Source organism: Phascolarctos cinereus, unplaced genomic scaffold, assembly GCF_003287225.1.
Source record: "Phascolarctos cinereus isolate Bilbo 61053 unplaced genomic scaffold, phaCin_HiC Scaffold_5;HRSCAF=322, whole genome shotgun sequence".
Lineage (NCBI taxonomy): Eukaryota > Metazoa > Chordata > Mammalia > Diprotodontia > Phascolarctidae > Phascolarctos > Phascolarctos cinereus.
Genome location: NW_027555958.1, coordinates 423216115 through 423236668, shown reverse-complemented (window position 1 = coordinate 423236668; position 20554 = coordinate 423216115). Strand labels below are relative to the sequence as shown.

At 41.8% G+C, this 20554-nt stretch overlaps 1 protein-coding gene and 1 pseudogene across 1 annotated transcript in view; both read right to left on the bottom strand.

Moving 5' to 3' along the window:
- Positions 1–20554, bottom strand: part of RXRG (retinoid X receptor gamma) — a 201938-nt gene that overhangs the window by 105553 nt on the left and 75831 nt on the right. The gene's annotated exons all lie outside the window — the stretch shown is intronic.
- Positions 16660–16879, bottom strand: LOC110202725 (zinc finger protein 706 pseudogene; annotated as a pseudogene).

The window sequence follows — 20554 nt, the reverse complement described above, 5'->3', positions numbered from 1 at the left end:
TGCTGGCAGGTGAGTACATCACACATTGCTAAGAAGTCGAGCATGCATTGGCAAGAATATGTTAGTGTAATGATTTGTTTACAATAAGGTACTATATGGTTACATGATGCAATAACGCATCATCAAAATTCAATGCAGGAAAAAAACCACAAATTTATAATAACTTATTAAATTTAAGATGCATCATGTAAAAAGCATATATTTTATATATTTTTTGAAATGATGCAATTTTTCAAAACAACATTAGAAGATTAAATAAAGTAGTAGTGGGGGGGGGGGGCATTGTGTAATTTTTTTAAAGGGGAAGTAGGCCAAATAAGTTTGGGAACCTCTGTCCTAGAGTTACCACAGAGCAAAAAAAAAAAAAATAAAATGTACATGAATATGCCTCAAAAGGTATCAAATGCTCAAACCAAAAGAACTGTTAGTTTGTTTAATTTTGTTTCATTGTAAAAGAAAAAACATATTGGATGTGAGCAGCATATAACCAGTGAGAAACTCCAAAGAAGAATAGAAATAAAGGATGTCATCAAATTTATATGACAGGAAGGGCTGGCCATGTGACAAGAACAAGGGATAAATGTTGAAAACCAAGAGCACTCCAGTAGTCCCCTTAGCAGGAGAAATCAAGGAAGCCCTCTGGCATGTTGGGTAGATCCCCTATAGTGAACTTTTTGGATAGCATGGACCAAAGTTTCATGGGATGAGCAGATACGAATGGTTGCAATCTGTACCAGTGGAGAGAACCCCTGAATTGTTAAGATCACAGATCCATTTAAGTATATTGAATTAATCCACTTGGTCACCTTACCAACTAGCTTTCTACATCTATGAACTCTGATATTTTCTTCTTGTATGTGTTACTGAATACTCCATGTACTTCCTCTAGGGATTAGGGAAAATCATCTCTGCTGGGTCAGTCAGATAGCAGCTGTAGGCTCTCAATCAGCCTATAAGTGTTTATTGAGCACCTACTGTATATCAAGCACCATGCTAAGCACTAGGGATACAAAAAAAAGGCAAAACATAGTCCCTGCCTTCAAGGAGCTCCCAATCTAAGGGGGGAGACAACGAGCAAATAAATACGTTGTGGCTGTTTGTTGATCACCCTTTATTCTCCAAGAGAACCAATGACATCATGAGGGTGATGTCTTGACTTGCAAGTGAATTGGTTTTAAGTGAGGCAGGGCTGTGCAAAGTTATCAGCCTCACTCTCTCCTCCAGAGTCATCGGAGTCCAGTGGCAAGACATGGGGCAGGTTGACTGGCAATGGCCCTGGACAGTGAGCGACCTTGGCTTTTTTAAGCTAAGGTTTTTCCCAGGTCTCAATTTGTCTGAAGCAACACCATGCAGCAATTAAAGGCTAGGTAAGATTTGAGACAAAAGATAACATAAGTTGCCTTCCTAAAAGAATCAATCTGGGAAGGGAAGACCCTCAAAACAAGTTACATACAGGATAAATGGGAAGGGGGATAGACACAGAATTAAGAGGGGTTAGGACAGGCTTCCTATCTAAAATGAGATGTTAGAAGGGACTTGAAGGAAGCCAGCAAAGCCAATAGGTAGAGCTGAGAGGGGAGGCATTCCAGGCATGGGGATCAGCCAGAGAAAATGAAAGAGCTGAAAGACAGAGTGTTTTATTCATGGAACAGCCAGGAAACCAGTGTCACTGAAGTATGTGTGAGGGACGAAGCCGTAAGAAGACTGATTTAGGAGAGGGCTAGGTTATGAAGGGTTTTGAATGCCCAACAGGGCATTTTGAATTTTCTCCTGGAGGTGATAGGGAGCCATGGAAGTTTATTGAGTTGTGGGGTGGGAGGTGGGGAGGTGTCACAGTCAGACCTATGTGTTAGGAAAATCACTTTAGTGGCTGAATTCAGGATGATTGAAGCAGGAAGACACTTGAGGCAGGCAGACCCACCAGAAAGCTGCTGCAGTTGTCCAACTATATGGTGATGAAAACCTTCCCGGGGTTGTATATCATAAGGAGAGAAGGGGCTGCATTCGATGATGCAATGGTGAAATTGACAGGACCTGAGCACAGATCAAATATGGGGGAATGGGGGAGGCATTAGAGATAGTGAGGAGTGAAGGATGACTCTTAGATTCCAAGCCAGAAGGACTAGGAAGATGGTGTCACCCTCCAGGGTAAGAGGAAAGGTAGGAGGGGGGAAGATTTAGGGGGAAAGATAATGAGCTCTGTTTTGGACATACTGAGTTTAAGATGTCTATAGGACATCTAATTTGAGAATTCTAAAAGGCAGTGGAGGTAGATTTGAGAATCAGCAACATAGAGATGGTATTTAAATCCATGGGAGCCAATGAGATTCCTCAAGTGGTATAGAGGGAGAAGAGAAAAGGGCTCAGGACAGAACCTTGGGAGATACCTACAGTTAGAAGGCATGATCTGGATAAGAACCCAGCAAAGGGGACAGAGAGGGATTGGTCAGATAGGTAGGAAGAGAAGCAGGAGAGAGTGGTGTCCTGAAAACCTCAAAAAATGAGAGTATGAAGGAGGAAAGGGTGATCAACAGGCTACATGTGCAAAAGGCAGAATGGTCCAATGGAAAGAGTATTGGATTTGGCATCAGGGGATCTCGATTAAAACCCTTGCTCTATAACCATCTACTTGTCTAACTTTAGGCAAACTGTTTAATTTCTCAGCCTCAGTTACCTCATATGTAAAATGAGGGGTATACTAGATAACTTCAGAGCTTCCTCTGAAGGTCTCATTGTCCTCTTGCCTATTCTGGTGCTGTATCTCGGCTCTGGAATAGCAAGCACTACGACTAACCCCATGACTATGACTAATGCAGGTAACTGTGAACATCCTACACTCACCCACCATGTTAGGCACTGTTATGTTAACCATCTCTCCTAATCACATACATCAACTTACCATCTCTGTGACTTCCTAGATCAAAACTCCATTCTAAAGCTACCACTCCTTTATGTGTGTTGATTTCCTTAGAAGATTATAAACTCCTTGAATTCAGAAATTGTCTCTCTTTTTATACTTGTATTCTCAGAACTTAACACGGTGACTGGCGTATAACGAGCACTTAATATTGCCTTTCATTCATTCTCCAGATCTATCTACAATGCTAGTGCAAACTCTACTTAACATTACACACAGGCCAGTATGATCAATGATACATCATTATATCTGTTCCTTCTACTCAACTTCTCTAAACATCCCAACTAGTTTCAGTCTTGGGGGTGGAGAAGCAGAGGGCTGCTATGATTGGCCTCCAAATCTATCCAGCTGTTTCTGGCATACCTGGCATGATTAGAGCACCCCCAGAGAATTTCTCATCCATGCTACAAATTCCCACCTGCACTTCTCCCCCTCTTTCTCTTCCTTCTTCTTTTCCTTCTCCTCCTTCTCTTTCTCCTCTTCCTCTTTCTCCACAGATTATCTCTGCTATAATGACATATCAGTGGGCTGAACCAAGGTCTGGGATGTTGGCCATAAATTCTTCTATTCTGGGTCTGGCCATTACAGACCAGGTAGTCTTCAGGAAGAAATATAAATGCTATACATATGTGTATATACATATTTACACATGTACATGTAACGCAGGTATATGTACAGACAGGCATATGTGTTTGTGTAGATAGCTATATATGTAAATGCACATGTATGTATGTGAATGTGTGTGTATACACATATATTGCACATGTGTGTGTATGGTTGTCCTTCATGCTGGAAGGCCAAAATGACATCACTGCACTGGAGTCAAGGTACAGCATGTCTGACTGTGGCTGATCAGATCAATACAAGCTTAGAAGGCTCTACCACCAGTCAGGCACAAATAATCCATGTGATCATTTGAAGTGGATATGTCTCTAAATTTATGCATCTCGTGTTTCTTTTGAGCTACTGCAGCTCTGCTTTGCTCGCAGAGCACAGCGCCTTCTTTGATGTGGGCATGCTGCCTGGGTCATCCCGTGTCAGTGTCTCCCATGAATTCCAAAGTTCTTCAGAGAGACCTGGAGAGTGTACCTGTGTTGCTTTTCTGACCACCATGTGAGCTGTTGCCTTGTGCGAGTTCTCTGTAAAATAGTCTTTTAAGCAAATATACGTTTGGCATTTGAACGATGTTGCCAGCCTATCGGAGTTGAGCTCTCTGCAGTAGAATTTCCGTGCTTGGCAGTTTAGCTTAAGAAAGGACCTCAGGGTCTAATACCATATCTTATCTTACCAAATGATCTTCAGAATCTTCCTAAGACAATTCAAATGGAAACGATTCAGTTTCCTGGCATGGTGCTGGCATAGTGTCCAGGTTTCACAGGTCTACAGCAATGGAGTCAGCACAATACACCTTCAGTTTGGTAATCAGTCCAATACCTCTTTTCTCCCACACTTTCCGTCGGAGCCTCTGAGCTACCTCTGGCAACGCCTGTGTCAACCTCATCATCTACATGGACATCCCTAGAAGGTACACTGCCAAGGTAAATGAACTTATCCACAAAGTTTCTATACACATGGAATTTACTTGGTGATTGGGAGATTGACTGGTGTTTGGTGTGATTAGCACTGGTGTAAAAAGCACAAATGGACACATGGATGACAACATTCCAAAATGTGGATGGGGAAGGAGAAAAATACATGGATGTAATGGGGGTGGAGGGGAGAGGAAGGCCAGGGAGACAGTTACCTAAGTTGTTTAAATATTTTCCTCTCAGACTCAGGAGAGAACAATGAGGTTTGGGGGTTAGTTCTGTTGATTCTCTACAATTGTATTTGCACAAAACTGGAAATTTGGGCCAAAACACAGTATTTCAGTATTTCAGACACAGGTGCTTAACATCAGAGTGATGTGCACTGGTCCAGGGCATGGGGAAACCACTGAGGGATGAATGATGGAAATGCCAGGACTGGATTAGAGTTTCTCCATAGCCTCAACCTCTTGTTGTTAACAAATTGCTCTGCTCTGCACATATGAAATGAGCTGTGAGTATATGTGTGTGTGTACATGTGTGTGTGTATCACTGCCTCCCACTTTGCCTTGTTTTTATCAACTTTAAAATTGTGGAAAGTGGCACAAACTTCCTTCCAGAATCACTGGGAAAAAGAGTCCCCTAAATTTGAAGATGATAACCCTTATGAAATCTACAGGGCAGAAGCTCCAAGTGACTGTCCAATGCAATGGAAAAGGCAGCATTGATTTGGAGAAAGAGAATCTTGGTTTGAATATCATTTCTGCTATTTGCTATATGTGTGCTCTTAGACATGTCACTTAACCTCTCTAGGCCTTGGTTTCCTCATTTGTAAAAAAAAAAAAAGCCAGACTAAATGGTCTCCAAGGTCCCTTTTATCTCTGAATTTCTGAGCCTGTGATTTTAAGATCCCTTCAGCACAAATCCTTCCCTTAGTTATTGTTTGGTCACCTATCTCCCATAGAAATTGAAAATGGTATAAAACAGATTACACTATGCATATTCCTTAATAAAACCTTACAAAGTGACTCTTTTATGTAAACTGCAATCCTGAAGTCATGCTCAATTCCAAATCTGCCACCCACACATAAAAGCCTCTCTGGCTACTCCTTCTTGGAGGAGGAGGGGAGACTTCTTCATTGAATCAGGGTGAGCAGAGTGAGAGCCTCATAGATCACAAGGCCCATGAATTAACTTCCTCTTTCCAACGTAGCCTTTTTTAACCTCTCTCAGATTCAGTTTCCCATCTCTGTGCCTTTGCACATATATACACACATGTACATCACATGGGAAACGCCATGGCCTCCTGTCTAGAATGCACTCCCTCTTCATCTGGACCTGTTAGAATCTCTAGTTTCCTTCAAAGCTCAGTTTGAACATCAGCTCCTTACATGAGACCTTTTTCCTGCCAATGTAGCACTGTCAACAAATAAATTACATCTTTTTTGTACATCTTTATTTACATGTGCACATGCTGTCTTCCCTTATAGAATGCAGACACCTTCGTGGGCATGGACCATTTCATTTTTGACTCTGTGTTGTCAACCTTAGCACAAGGCCTAGTGATTAATAAATGCTTTTTGATTGATCTATCAAAATGCGAATGGCAAAACCTGCAGCACGTACATCACAGATTTGTTTCAAGTCTCTGATGCCATAATGTATGTAAAATGCTTTGCCAACCTAAAGTGCGTATAGATATCAATTATTACAACTATTATTACTGGACAAAAAGTTTCAGAGAAAGTGGCAGCTCCCATTGCTAGAAGCAGTTTCCCCATTTGGAAGTGCCAGTAAAATCACAGGTTCATTCTCTATCTCGAACCACTCTTGTATTATTATTGATGTTATTATTATTGTCTGTGCATCCAAGTGACCTGGGCATGGTTCTCTCTCTATGAAGAGGCTGTGCCTTCACATTCACACAGTCTGACTATTTTGACCGATTGTGTGTTGGAATGATTGGGCTCTGTCAGAGACCCGGCAAGTCAGGTATAAGTTAAGTGGATTTGCTAAAGGACTAAGCTACAGTGTGTGGCCCTCTCAGGATTCCTGGGTGCTAAAACAAGTGAAGATAATAAAGGTTTCCTCCTCTTTCCTGGAATATGCCTATAATCACTTGCAGGAGCCTTGGAGGAAGCTTTCCCTTCCTCCTAATCTCCTGGCCACCCCGTGTATTATGCAATTGCTTCAGGGGGTAATAGGGATTTTTCTTTATCATTCTCTCAGAGACAGAATCTAGGACTGGAGGCAGAGACTGTCTCACCCTGGACAATATCTCTTCAGCTAAGCAGCTGCCAAGTTCAGAGGATGGTCAGGAGACAGGGAGATAGGTTTCCTGTTGCCTCTAACACTCGCTAAGGTGGAATGATGTGAGCCTGGAACAGCTCAGACTCTCTCTACCTGAGGCAACCAGACTGAGTGTTTTAACTAATAGGTCTAATGACTGATTATTTTTTTTCACCACTGAATTGACTGGTAGTTTTGGGCAATTGCAAACCTGATCCCATTTACAAATCCCAAACGTTATTTCCAGAGTGCTGATGATTCCCTAGAGAAACTGCAATGAGTCATGGTAGTCTGAAGTCCCTGGATTTGCCAATCTATAAAATAGGGGGAAATAAATCACAGCTCATTTCATATGTGCAGAGCAGAGCAATTTGTTAACAACAAGAGGTTGAGGCTATGGAGAAACTCTAATCCAGTCCTGGCATTTCCGTCATTCATCCCTCAGTGGTTTCCCCATGCCCTGGACCAGTGCACATCTCTGTGATGCTAAGCACCTGTGTTTGAAATACTGAAATACTGTGTTTTGGCCCAAATTTCCAGTTTTGTGCAAATACAATTGTAGAGAATCAACAGAACTAACCCCAAACTTCATTGTTCTCTCCTGAGTCTGAGAGGAAAATATTTAAACAACTTAGGTAACTGTCTTCCTCTCCCCTCCACCCCCATTACATCCATGTATTTTTCTCCTTCCCCATCCACATTTTGGAATGTTGCCATCCATGTGTCAATTTTTGCCTTTTGCCAACCGTAACCTAATCATAACAAACACTGGTCAATCTCCCAATCACCAAGTAAATTCCATGCGTTAGAAACTTTGTTTTTATTATCTTAACAGCAGCTACATTTGTTCTTCAGAGAATGATACTGGTTTCATGTTTATCAATTCATATTTCTAATTAATCTACATACAGTTATTTGAAAAGATTGGGTGTAGTAAAAAGATCATTAATTTTGTGGTCAGAAGACCTTAGTTCAAATTCTGCGATAGACACCACCTTTGTGACTTTGGATAAGTCATTTCTTCTGTCTATTTCCTCATTTTTTGAATGATAGAGTTGAGTTAAATGACCTGCAAAGTCCTGCTCTATACGAAGACTCATAGGCTGATACCTCTAAAACCTAGAGGTATCAGCTTATGATTCTATGTATGTATGTACTTGATCTGGACCTACAAATTTACAGGTCTGAGGAAGTCCCAGTGCGTACACTCTCTCCATCAAACCAACAATTGCAGAGCTGCCCGAGGCACTGAGAGGTTAAGTAACTTTTTCATGATCATACAACTAGCATGTGACAGCCACTGGAGTTGAACACAGGTCTTCCTTACTCCCATTTACATAATATTACTCTCTGAAAAACAAAATCTTGATGATTTCAAGTTTATGTAATAGTAACATAGCCCTGATGATTTAAGTTCTTTCTCCCATGGGAGGGCTCTGCCACTAACTAGCTTTGTGACCTTGCAGAAGTCATTCACTTCTATTTCCTCATTTGAAAAATGAGATAATCTATCTTTAAGATAAAAAGAATCTCTAAAAATTCAGAATCTAGCAGAAAGAGCTCCTGAAATTCAATCTGATTCACTTCAACAAACATTTATTAGGCACCTATTATGTGTAAAGCACTGTGCCAGACATCTGAATTGAGATCTATGTATTATGTCACAACTTAAGCTTATTCAGGTTCCCCTCATTTCTCTTTACCTTAATTTGTTATCCCCTCCCAGTTAACCTTGCACACACCCCTCCCTAGCTTTTCACCAAGCTGTTGACAAAATAACAAAAAAATATATTTTTTTGCCTCAAAAGGGTATTGTTAGTGTTAATGCGTTACTATAAGTAAATAACTTAGAAGGTCCTGGAAAAGAATGGTGCCACATGAGTACATTCCTTAGGCAATTGTACTTAGAGAGAAAGAAAGCAGCTATTTACAATTCTGTGTCCATGACATATGCCCTGACCCTGGGGTTCTGAAGTCTTTTCACACCCAGGATCTTACTGGGGACTGGAGACAGATTCTGACTTGCTGTATGAAGCTTCATCAGCCACCACTTAACCTCAGTCCAAACTGTCCTTCATTCTTGTGCTACAGTCCTATGCTGGTCTCATCTATTGCCCGTGGAACTGACTGCTTTCTGGACTGGGTACAGATCTACTCTTTGGTATCCTAATACATGGGAAAATGTCCTGCTCCCTAAAGGTGGAAGACAAGAAGAACCGTCCACTAATCACCAGGAGTTTCTAGACCCAAATGACTCTGTATTAAATGGCTACCTGTCCAGTGAGGAAGTGAGAAGGGATTCTGCCTTCAAGACTTCAGAAAAATCTTTGCCTTACTTGGCTCAGTCCTAATTCTCTCATCTGTAAAGTCTCATACCTGTAAGTTCCCCCCTCATCACTCCTTAATGCTAGTGCCTTCTCTTCCAGGTTATACCTATTTTATTCCATCTACATCCTATCGGTATATAGCTTTTTTTTGGCCTGTTGTCTCTCTGCCTTGCGCTACCTACAAGTGACACATGGTGAAGGCTCCAGTATGGCTACTACAGACTGCGTGGAATTTCATGGAACCACAGCCACCAGCCTAGAAGTAAGAACTCTAGTCAAGTAGTCATTTATTTGGTCTAAATGGTTCTGCCAGAAACTCTGAGCATCTTCCCCCTCCAGACTGATTCTTTTGTGAAGGCCAACTAGGCCATCTTTTGCTTCAGTTCTTACCCAGCCTTTAATTACTGGATGGTCATTTCCTCAGACAAACTAAAACCTGGAAAAGACCTTAGTTTAAAAAGACCAGGGGCTCCCACTTCAGCCAGGGCTATTGTCAGTCATCCTGACTTATGTCTTGCCACTGGACTCCCATGACTCTGGAGGAGAGAGTGGAGCTGATGACTTTGCACAGCTCTGCCTCACTTAAATCCAATTCACTGCAAATCAAGACATCATCCTCCTGATGTCATTGGTTCTCTCTGAGAATGAAGGACGAACAACAACAACAATCTGGTCTACATACTGCCAGACAACCCATTTGTTTCACCAAGAGGACTGTTTTCTAACTGAACCAATTACCAATTGTCCTTTTGTGGAAAAAGTCTTCCACAGAATCTTGAAGTTATAAAGGACCTCACATAATTCAATCTGTACTGGGGGAAAAAAAACTGATTCTCTCCATAACATACCAGACAAGTGGTCATCCTGCCTTTGCTTGAAGAGCTCAATTGAAGGAGAGCCTATTCCCTCCTGAGGCACCCCATTCCACTTGGGAACAGTTCTAATGCTTGGGAAGTTTTTCCAGACATCAGGCCTAAATTTGACTCTCTCAGACTTCCCCTCCCTGCTCCTAGGGCTGCCTTGTGGGGCCAAGATGAACAAGATCAATCTCTCTTCCATGTGCCAGTACTTCAAATGTTTGAGGACCTTTGTCACTGCTTTCCTACCCCCAGTCTTCTCTTCTTCAGACTAGAACAAAAGCCCTTGGAATGCCTCCAACATGTGTCATGTCTATGTTGATGCCTCCTCAAAAGGAAAACATGGTCAGTCATGTTGATGGTACCTACCAAAAATAAGGTTTTTACATGCATGCACACACATACATACACACTTGTGTATGGAAATTATATTAATGACAGATATAATGACATGGTGTGGGGGGGAAATATTTAAGATTTTTAGGATGAGAGAGGAAAGAAAGAAAATACAATAGCAAGTTATTTCTCCAAGAACACCCAACACTTCAGTCTGATGGATAGAAAATGGTACTTTTCCAGACAACAACCCTATCATTGTTACCAAGCCTTTCCATGGCAGTTAATATTTTCAAAGCCTTTGACAATAGCTTTTCTTCCTGATAAGTGGTATAAGAGGAATGTAATCATACTTTTATTATTAACTATTCTACTTCCATGCACACTAGCTCCCACATAAATGCTCTTATTGTATCTGTAACTCATTCTCACACATATTGGCTCACATGAACACTCCTCTTCCACTCATCTTTTCTATATACACCACACAATCTCATCTATCTATACAATATTTCTCTCTCTCTCTCTCTCTCTCTCTCTCTCTCTCTCTCTCTCTCTCTCTCTCTCTCTGTCTGTCTCTTCTCCTTTCCTTCTCTCTCTCTCTCTTTTTCTCCCTCTCCTTCTTCTGATTTCCCTCTCTCTCTCTCTCTCTCTCTCTCTCTCTCTTTCTCCGTCTCTCTCTCTCTCTCTCTCTCTCTCTCTCTCTCTCACACACACACACACACACACACACACACACACCAACACACACACCCCTTCTAACTCAGCTTTCTTTCTTACACACCTGTGTATACTACACACTTGCTCTAACAATCCCAGTGAATTATTCCTTTCCAGAAGGATGGGGTGGGGGGAACACAGCACATTCCTCCTTCCCCTTGTCTCTCATTCTTTCACACTAAGGTCCAGCCAGCCCGTCCCAGTGACATACTTACTACCAAAGCCTGCAGGAAACTTCATGAAGTGAGAGTAATTTCCATACATGTTTACTCTTCAGTTCATCTTTCTCTTTCCTCTCTCTTTCTTTCCTTTTCTCAATAGTACTGCCTCTCCCAGCTACTAGGCAAAGCCGGGACTCCCTCAACTTGGTGTGGGAAGAGCAGTCATCATCCCCTGGCAGCCACTAGGAGTACAGGGGCCGTCCGCTCGCTGAGATTAATTAGGAAGGAGCCTGTCTTTGGACGGGAGAGTCTTCAGAGTGTGTTCCAGGCAGCTGTGGCGGCAGCAGCTTCTGTGTGGCAGTCAGAGCGCATGCTGCTGTTGGTGCCGCCTCTGCTGCTGCCGCCGCTACTGCTGCTGCTGCTGCTGCTGCTGCTGCTGCTGCTGCTGTGGCCCCTTAGCTTCAGCTCAGGGCTGGGCTTCTGCGCCCCCAACTATTTGAGCTCCTTACACGTTCGCTGAGGACTCCAGTAGTGGCACAATCTATCAGCTGGGAAGCCAATCGATGTCTGACCGCATCGGCATAGGTCAGGAGTGGGGGGGGGGAGGATCAGGCAATGGGAAGACCCTTTGGGTGCCTTTTCTTTCTACGGCACCTTTTCCCCTCCGAAAAAACATCAGTGTGGTTTTATTAAATAAGGCATTTTCTCTCACTCTAGCATTTCCCCCTTCGATGCAGCTGGTTTTTGACCTGTGACAGGGATTTGGGGAGAAGGGAAGGATGATGCTGTTCCAAGAGCACACAATTAATAGAGCAAGAGACTGAGTCAACAGGATCATGGAGCCAGGGTGGAAGGGAGTGCAACTTCCTCATTTTACAAATGGGGAAATTGGGCCCAGAGAGTTGAAGTGACTGTGCCAAGGTCACACAGGTGATAGAGGGTAAGATCTGAAATGGCATTCTCTGACTCCAAAGCCAGTGTTCTTATCATTGTGCCCCACTACCTCCCCAAGTGGAAGTAGCTACAGTCTTCTTTTTGCAGGCTATGAGTTCTGGTGTGCTGTCCCCTATATCGCTTAACAGCTTCGCCTGCGAGATTCACAGGAGGGGACCTGAGGGCCTTTCTGAGCAAAGGAACAGAGAAAGTCTTCCTTCCACAGAAGAGCAGAATCTTGGGAAGCGTCAGACACTGTGCCAGGGACTAAATACAAGACGAAAGCAAAAAATGACCCCTGCCCTCAAGGTGTTTCCCTTTCAAAGAGCAGCGAGAAACTAGAGTAGCCTTTACCTTATGAGGAGATTCTTTCCACCTCTAATTTTCTGAAAGCCTTTGCCATCTATCAGGTCTCCAGTGAGAGGCTGGAGAACTGAACTGCGAAATGCTCTTAGACACAGCTCGCTCACAGTGGGAGACACGACAACCTATCAAGGTAGAGAGTATTGACTGGACCCTGGAGTTATTTTCTTAATGTCTCAGTGGAGGAATACATTAATCACGCCAAAACACCATTTTTATCTTTTCACTCCCCTGTCCAAAAAAGAAATAAAGAAATCAATGACTCCTAGTTACCACAAGACAAAATTCCGCTTCTGACATTTAAGGAACTGATTGCAATCTGGGATTCCAGCATACTTTTCCAATCTTATTTCCTACTACTCCTACTTTATGAACCAATTCAATCCAAACATCGTATGGAGGCATTGGACATTCAGAGACAAAATGAAGACTATTCCCATAACATAACACACTACAGCTAGACTCTTCTCTCTAGCGTCCAAACAATCCATTCTTATTCCCATTCCTGTACTAAGAGGTGTGATGCAAGAAAGCATGTTGGTTCGTCATCAGGGGATCTGGATTCCAGTTCCGATTCAGCAATTTACTAGATGCATGACCTTTGGCAAGCCTTAGCCTTAGTTTTCTCACCTATAAAATCCTGCCTTCTGCAAGAAGCCTTTCCCAATCCCTCTTAATACTAGTGCTGTTCCTCCAAGGTTATCTCCAGTTTATCTTGTCTATATCCTGTTTGTATATAGTCATTTACTTGTTGCATCCCTTCATATGAATGTGGGCTCCTTGAGAGCAGTGAATTGTTTTGTTTTTCTGTATACCCAGCACTTAATACAGTGTCTGCATATAGTATATCTATCTATCTATCTATCTATCTATCTATCTATCTATCTATCTATCTATTTATCTATCTATATATCATATATATATACATATATATAGTACATATGTAGTATAGCATAGGTGCTTAATAAATGCTTCTTGACTTAACTTGAGGGGGTTTAGATTAGAAAATTTAAACCCGCCCGTAATACTATGCTCCTGTCATTTGGCTCCTCATTTGGCAAACCCTCCCCTCTGTTCTGTTTTGCCAACTTTTGCCCAACCTTTCCAACCAATTCTTATTCCCCCATAAAATTTTTCCTGGCTTCTGCAATGCAAAAAAAAAAAAACCCTCTCTCCTACAAACTGTACCTCTTATCTTATATCTTCCTTAATTCATCATCAAATCTTCTCTTTTGACACTTCTCACACTGTTGCCTCATATTATCTAACTTCACACATGTTATAGGTCATGCATTTTCCAGTGTTAAGAGTTAGGTCAAACTGCTTCAAGTGATTATAGATCTAATTTAGAAGGGTCTTCCATCTTCTAGGGACTGATGAAATCAATACAATGTCATCTAAAAACAAAATTAGTGACCTGACTGTTCAAAGGGAATACTTCAATGGGGAATATTTCCTGCACTGGCCATTCTCCACAATGGTGGCAAGCACCTTTAGTGATCATATCATTTTTAAAGCCTCTGCTGATATCGATAATCAGAAGGTCAATGAACAAAGTTATCTGTTACATCTATTGTTTCCTCTTTCAAGGAAGCTTGAAGGATTCTGACATATGCAAGCAAGGTAGCTAGTTGAAGGACGATTTTTAAGGAGGCGTTTTGCTCTACCAAACCAAATGATCATAAGATGATAGATTTAGATTTGGAGGGAGTCCAATCCACTCATTTAAAATGTTTTTGTTGTTTTTGGTGGTGGTGGTGGTGGTGGTGTGGTGGTGGTGGTGGTGAGGCAGTTGGGGCTAAGTGACTTGCCCAGAATCACACAGCTAGTGAGTGTTATGTGTCTGAGGCCAGATTTGAACTCAGGTCCTCCTGACTCCAGGGTCAGTGGTCTATGCACTGTGCCACCTAGCTGTCCCTAAAATGTTTTTTTTAATTAAAAAGAATTTATTTTCTCTTCCTCTCACCTCCCCTCAAAAAAAATTAAAAAAGAAAATTCATGTGGCAAACATGCATAGCTGAACTATAAAAAATAATAAAAGCAGTGGTTTCAAAGAAACCAGGGAAGATTTGTATGAACTGATGCAGTGTGAAGTGGGTAGAACCAGGAGAACAATATACTATAACAACAATGTTGTAAAAATGGACACTTTTGAAAGACTTAAGAATTCTAAACAATGCAATCACCATTCTCCTCATTTTACAGATGAGGAAAATGAGGCACAAAGTGGTTAAGTGACTTGCCTAGGGTCATATAACTCTTCTGTATCAGGAGCTTTGTTGGCTCCCTATTGCCTTTAGGTTAAAAAAACAAACTACCCTCTGACATTTGAAATCCTTCTCAATCTGGCTCTCCCCAGCCTATCCTTCCAAGTTGATTACATATTATTCCTCTCAGTTACCCCACGCTCCGGCCAAACCAAAATGCTTTGTTGTTATTTAGTCACATCCAACTCTTCATGAACCCATTTGGAGTCTTCTTGGCAAAGATACTAGAGTGGTTTGCCATTTCCTTCTCCAGTTCATTTTATAGATGAGGAAACTGAAGCAAGCAGGGTTAAGTGACTTGCTCAGGGTCACACAGCTAGTAAGAGTCTGAGGCTAGATTTGCACTCGTGTCTTCCTGACTCTAGAGCTGGCACTCTATCCACTGTGCCACCTAGCTGCCCCTGGTACTAAGTACTTACTGTTCCCCATATATGACATTCCTTTGCCTGACTGTGTGCTTTACATAGGCTGTCCCTAATACCTAGAAAGCTCTGTCTTTTCCCTTTTGCCTCTTGGAGCTCTGATCCCCTTTCAAGGTTTACCTCAAGTGCTACCTCCTACAAGACACCTTTCTCGATCTCCCCAGTTGTTAATTCTCCCCAATCACTGTGCATTTTTTTCTTTGTGTGTGTGTGTGCACATGCGCACATGCGTGCACACTCCTGTGTTTATGTTATGTCCATATTGTTTTCTTCTAGTAGGACATGGCTCCCTTAACAGCAGAGTTGTATCCCCAGTGCACATAGTAGGTTTCCTCAGATATAAACATAGTGATTGTACTTTCACTACCTGTCCATAAGGCTCTTTGAGGAATAAATAAGACAATGTTTTTAAAGTACCTTGTAAGGATTAAACTTCTATAAAAAACATAAGCCAATAATCAATTTGGTGAAGTCCTGGTAAAAGGCAATTCACAAGGTTCCCTGAGATCAGAAGCTTCCTGCTTACGCCATACCTAGAACATTGCTTATTTACTCTTTACCCAGAAGGCTCACTGCTGAGTTTCAGGCCAATCCATCACAATGTCTGTCTCACAATGTCCTGACTCACAACAGCCATGGGTGAGGAAGAGGGAGAGTCAACTCAAATGGCCCCATTTGCATCAGAGCTTCCTGGCCCACAATAGCCAAGAAGCAACATTGCCTTCCTCATCTGGCTGCTGACGGTACTATCCAAACTGTTGCCTGTAGGCTGGGTACCACTGCCTTCATCACTACTGCTAGCTGAGGGCCAGAGCATTGCTGCCAGGGCATCTCTACTTTTTGTACTGGTCTATTATACCAGATATAGAAGTCCTCTTGGGACAATTGGGATATGGTCCAGTGGCCTCTCTTTGGGCTAGGAGGACATAAAGATGACTTTGTCTTACAGGCTGTTTTACCTAGGAGGGTCATTGAGTGGAAGGTTTTTAGTAAAGTAGTTGTTCATGTGAACCCTTAGGCTCTCAGCAGTCTTGTACTAGCAGTTTGCTTTGGGACAACTCCATTGCTGTTGGTCCTTTCCATGCATCTGAACGTCCTGATTTGCTGAGGTTAGCCCGACTGATATCCTGCCACTAAGTCTGGACTGCATTTGGGTGCTCAGTGTCTGGCAAGACTCTAAGACACAAAGCTGTTACTGCTCTACCTCATCTTTGCTTTTTTTGATGTTATAAAATCAAAGTACTACTTTATTAAATGAATTATTTTATACAGTATGAACATCAATATAATTATAATTGTAAAAAAAAATTATAACAAGGATGGACTGATTTTCAGGATTTCCAAATCAGGGCCCAACTGTACGTTTACAAAGAATTGTCTTTGCATGAAGGCCAAAAGGAACAGCAAAAAATGAGTGTTTCTATGGCCCTCTTATTTTTTGCTGATCAACAGTTTGTTAGAAAAGTAGCTTCAGGTTTATTGTCCAAGGTCTGAGATAGTAGAAGAATCAGTAGGTGCCATGAATTCACCTAGAAACAACTTTACGCCTGAGCATCAGCCAATTCTGGAGGAAGTGGAGTCTTAGAATGTTTGCTCTTGAAGTACTGTTTGGAGGTGTTGGGGTTCAGGAGACAGTGAAGGTATATATCAAGACAGCCTTAGCAGCAGCCTTCTGATCATGTCCTTGTTTCTTTTTCTGTCCAGCTTGGTTTTCTTGGCATTTTTCTGCTGAGACTGAATCTTCTGCTGTCCACGAGCCATACAGAGGTTGAGATAGTCCAGCATCTGAGGCGTCGGACAGGGCAAGGGTTCATCTTTGCTTTTTGCATGAGGTCAAGAGTCCTGTTTAGGGTGAGAGACTTTGGTTGCTAGCTAAAGGCAAAGTCAACTTGCTTGTGTACCCTGAGGTACAGGTCCTACTTTGGGGTCATGTTTGTCTGTGTCCTGTCAGGGGGTCATCATACCTTGCAAGATGATTGGCTCACAGGTTCTCATGGAAGGCAGAGAAACCTGAGACAATACCTTTACATGATAAGAGTATAACAGGAAGCATTTGCCAATGATGCCCAAAGCCAGTGACTTCACTCACTCCAACAACAGGATCACAGACTTTGAGTAAGAAAGAACCTGACAGGTAACGTAGTCAAACCTTTCATTTTACAGGAAGAAGCAGAGTCCTAGAATAAATAGCCAAATGACTTGCCTGAGATCAAATATGTATTAAGAGAAAGGGCCAGGATTTGAACTCAGTTCCTCTGCTACAAATCCAGCACTCTTTCCCCTGTACCATGCTATCTCCCAATAAGTGCTGTGCACTCATAAATATATCATATTGTTCAGTGATTTCAGTTGTATCTGATTCTTTGTGACCCCATTTGGAGTTTTCTTGCAAAGATATTAGAGTGGTTTGCCATTTCCTTCTCCAACACATTTTACAGATGAGGAACTGAGGCAAACAGGGTTTAATGACTTGCCCAGGGCCACACAGCTACTGTCTGAGACTAGATTTGAACTTAGGTCCTCCTGACTCCAGACCTCATGCTCTATCCACTGTGCCACCTAGCTACCCCCAAAATGCAACATATAACTTTATCATGACTAACAGCCAAAAGGAAGGAAGTGAGCATTTATTAAGCACCTACTTTGCTAAGCAATTTACAATTATTATCTCTGAATCCTTACACCAGTCTTGGATGGTAGGTGTTATTATCGTCCCCATTTAACAGTGGAGGAAACTGAAGCAAAGATTAAGTGACTTGCTTAGGGTCACACAGCTAGTAAGTATCTGTAGCCAGAATTGAATCCAGGTCTTCCCAACTCCAAGTCCAGACCTCTATCTACTGTGCCACCTAGCTGCCTATGATCCAAAGAGATGGAGAACAAGGAGTTACTTCATGGGTTGGGGTCCTATTTTTACTTTTGTCGATCTTTTGGCTTTCCCATTGAACTGTGGTGCCATCAGTGAAATTGCCAATGAGACAAACACAATAGAATATGGTGGAATAGCGTGCATGAATTTCATAGTGACATACCATAACAAGGATTCAGATCCAGTCCACACTTCCTTATGGTGGCATATGTAGTCAAGACATGTGGTCTTGCTGGACTTCAATGATTCTGGAAGAGAGCATGAGGCTGATGACTCTGTACAATTCTTCCTCACTTAAATCCAATCCACACTCAAGTCAAGACACCACCCCATGATGTCATAAGTCCTCCTCAAAAATGAAGGATCAGGGGCAGCTAGATGGTATAGTAGACAGAGCTCTGGCCTTGGAATCAGGAGAACCTGAGTTCAAATCCGACCTCAGACACTTACTAGCTGTGTGACCCTGGGCAAGTCACTTAACCCCAATTGCCTCACCAAAAAAAAAAAAGGATAAAAAACAAAACAAAAATGAAGGATGAACATCTCACAGTGCTGTTTTAAGCATCAGATAACATAGTGAAGTGCCTTGCATACCTTAAATTGCTATGTAAATTGTTATTATTATTACTATTATAGAAGATGTCATGTGCAAGAGGGATCAAAGTTATTCTGCTTGGCCAAACTATAGTGAGAAGAATGGGTGGAAAGAGTAGAGGGGTAAATTTCAGGTGAATGTAAGGAAAAACTTCCTAATAATTGGAGCTACTTCCCTGGAGCCAGGTTCTCTCTTACCAGAGGTTTTGAAACAAAGACCAGGTTACCATTTATTGGTTTTATTATAAAGGAGATTCTTTTTCAGGTATAGTTTGGACTAAAGAACTTTTGAAGTCTCTTCTAATTCTGATGAGTCTGGGATTCATATGCCAATGTCTGTTATACTTTCTATTAATAATGATAGAAATTTATCTCCATTTAGCAAGCAATTTGTATTTTTCAAAGTGCTTCTACATCTGTTTTATCCAGTCCTTCAATCCTGTGAGCTAGATGAGATAAGCATTATTCTCTCATTTTATAGATGGAAAAACTGAGACCTAACAAGGTGAAGTCACATAGCTGATTACTGTCTAAGCTAGGACTAGAACCCAGATCTCCACACTCCCAGCTAGCATTCCGCTCACTATATCATCCTGCCACTAATCAATGGTATGTTTCCCCCATATGCATACTTCTATCTCTTCTCGTATTTCTTTGTGAGTCTGCTTCTTTTTTGGCTAAAACTTCCAACCCCATACTTTTTCATGTTGTAGTACTAACACTCCACCTCTGCCACCTTGACTCTATGCTTATAGTTCCAGCATCTGCCCTCTTCTACCAACACTGCACCTTCTCACAATTAAGGCATAATGAGCCTAGGATGAGTCTATTTACATGAGATGGTCACTAACAGTATAGAGTGATAAGAAAAGTCATATGGCTCAAGAATAATTTGACCTGTGGATCACTGGCTGGCTTTTCAATATCTTCAGTCTCAACAACTGCTTTTTTCTGACTTTTTTTAGGTCTGAACTAAAATCTCGTCTTTTACTGGGAGCTTTCCCCAACCTTATAAATTCTCTTGCCTTCCCTCTGGTAATTATTTCCTATTTGTCCTATACATAGCTTACTTCATATTGTTGTTTGTTTTCCATCCTCTAAGAGAAGCAATGACATCATGAGGGTGATGACTTGCTTGTGAGTTGTATTTAAGTGAGGCAGAGCTGTGCAAATTCATCAGTCTCATTTTCTCCTCCAGAGTCATCAGAGTCCAGCGGCAAGACATAAGTCAAGATGACTGGCAATGGCCTAGGATATATTTGTTTACATATTGTCTCCTCCATTAGATTATAAACTCTTTGAGGGCAGGCATTGTCTTTTGCCTTTCTATATAACCCCCAGCACTTAGCCCAGTGGCTGGCATACAGCAGGCAATTTATAAATATTTATTGATTAATTTACTGATTGAATGAGTTTCCCTGAGGCCACATTGCTCAGCCTACTCCACTGGCATTATGGAGTCTGCCATGACTCAATCATGCCCCCAGAACCTCTACGTGGATGTTCCTTCAAGTCTGGTGTTCTTTTCTTAGGACACTTGAATAGGTATTGGCTACATCCAGCTCCCAATTCATCATGCTTAGCCCTTTGGTAGGGATATAATAGATGTGATTATCCCCAGACAACTGATTCTAGCTGCCTATTCAACACTTTTGGCAAGCTTCCCAGGACTCTGGTGGCAGCTCTACCCCAGCCCTCCAGCCCAATTTCTTGAGGGAAAACAGAGTAACATGACTGACCCTGACCTGGACTTGAAGCCATAAGAACTGGGTTTGAGTCTTGGCTCTACAGTTTATAGCTATAGGAAAATCATTTAACCTCTTTCCTCAGTTGGTTATCTGGGAGGGAAAATAGGTATAATAGTGCTAGACAGGTTTATATAGTGCTTCGAAGTTTGCAGAATGCTTTACATACTGTATGTCATTTAATCTTTAAAGCAACTCTGTAAAGAGGTATTCTATTAGGGTAGTTAG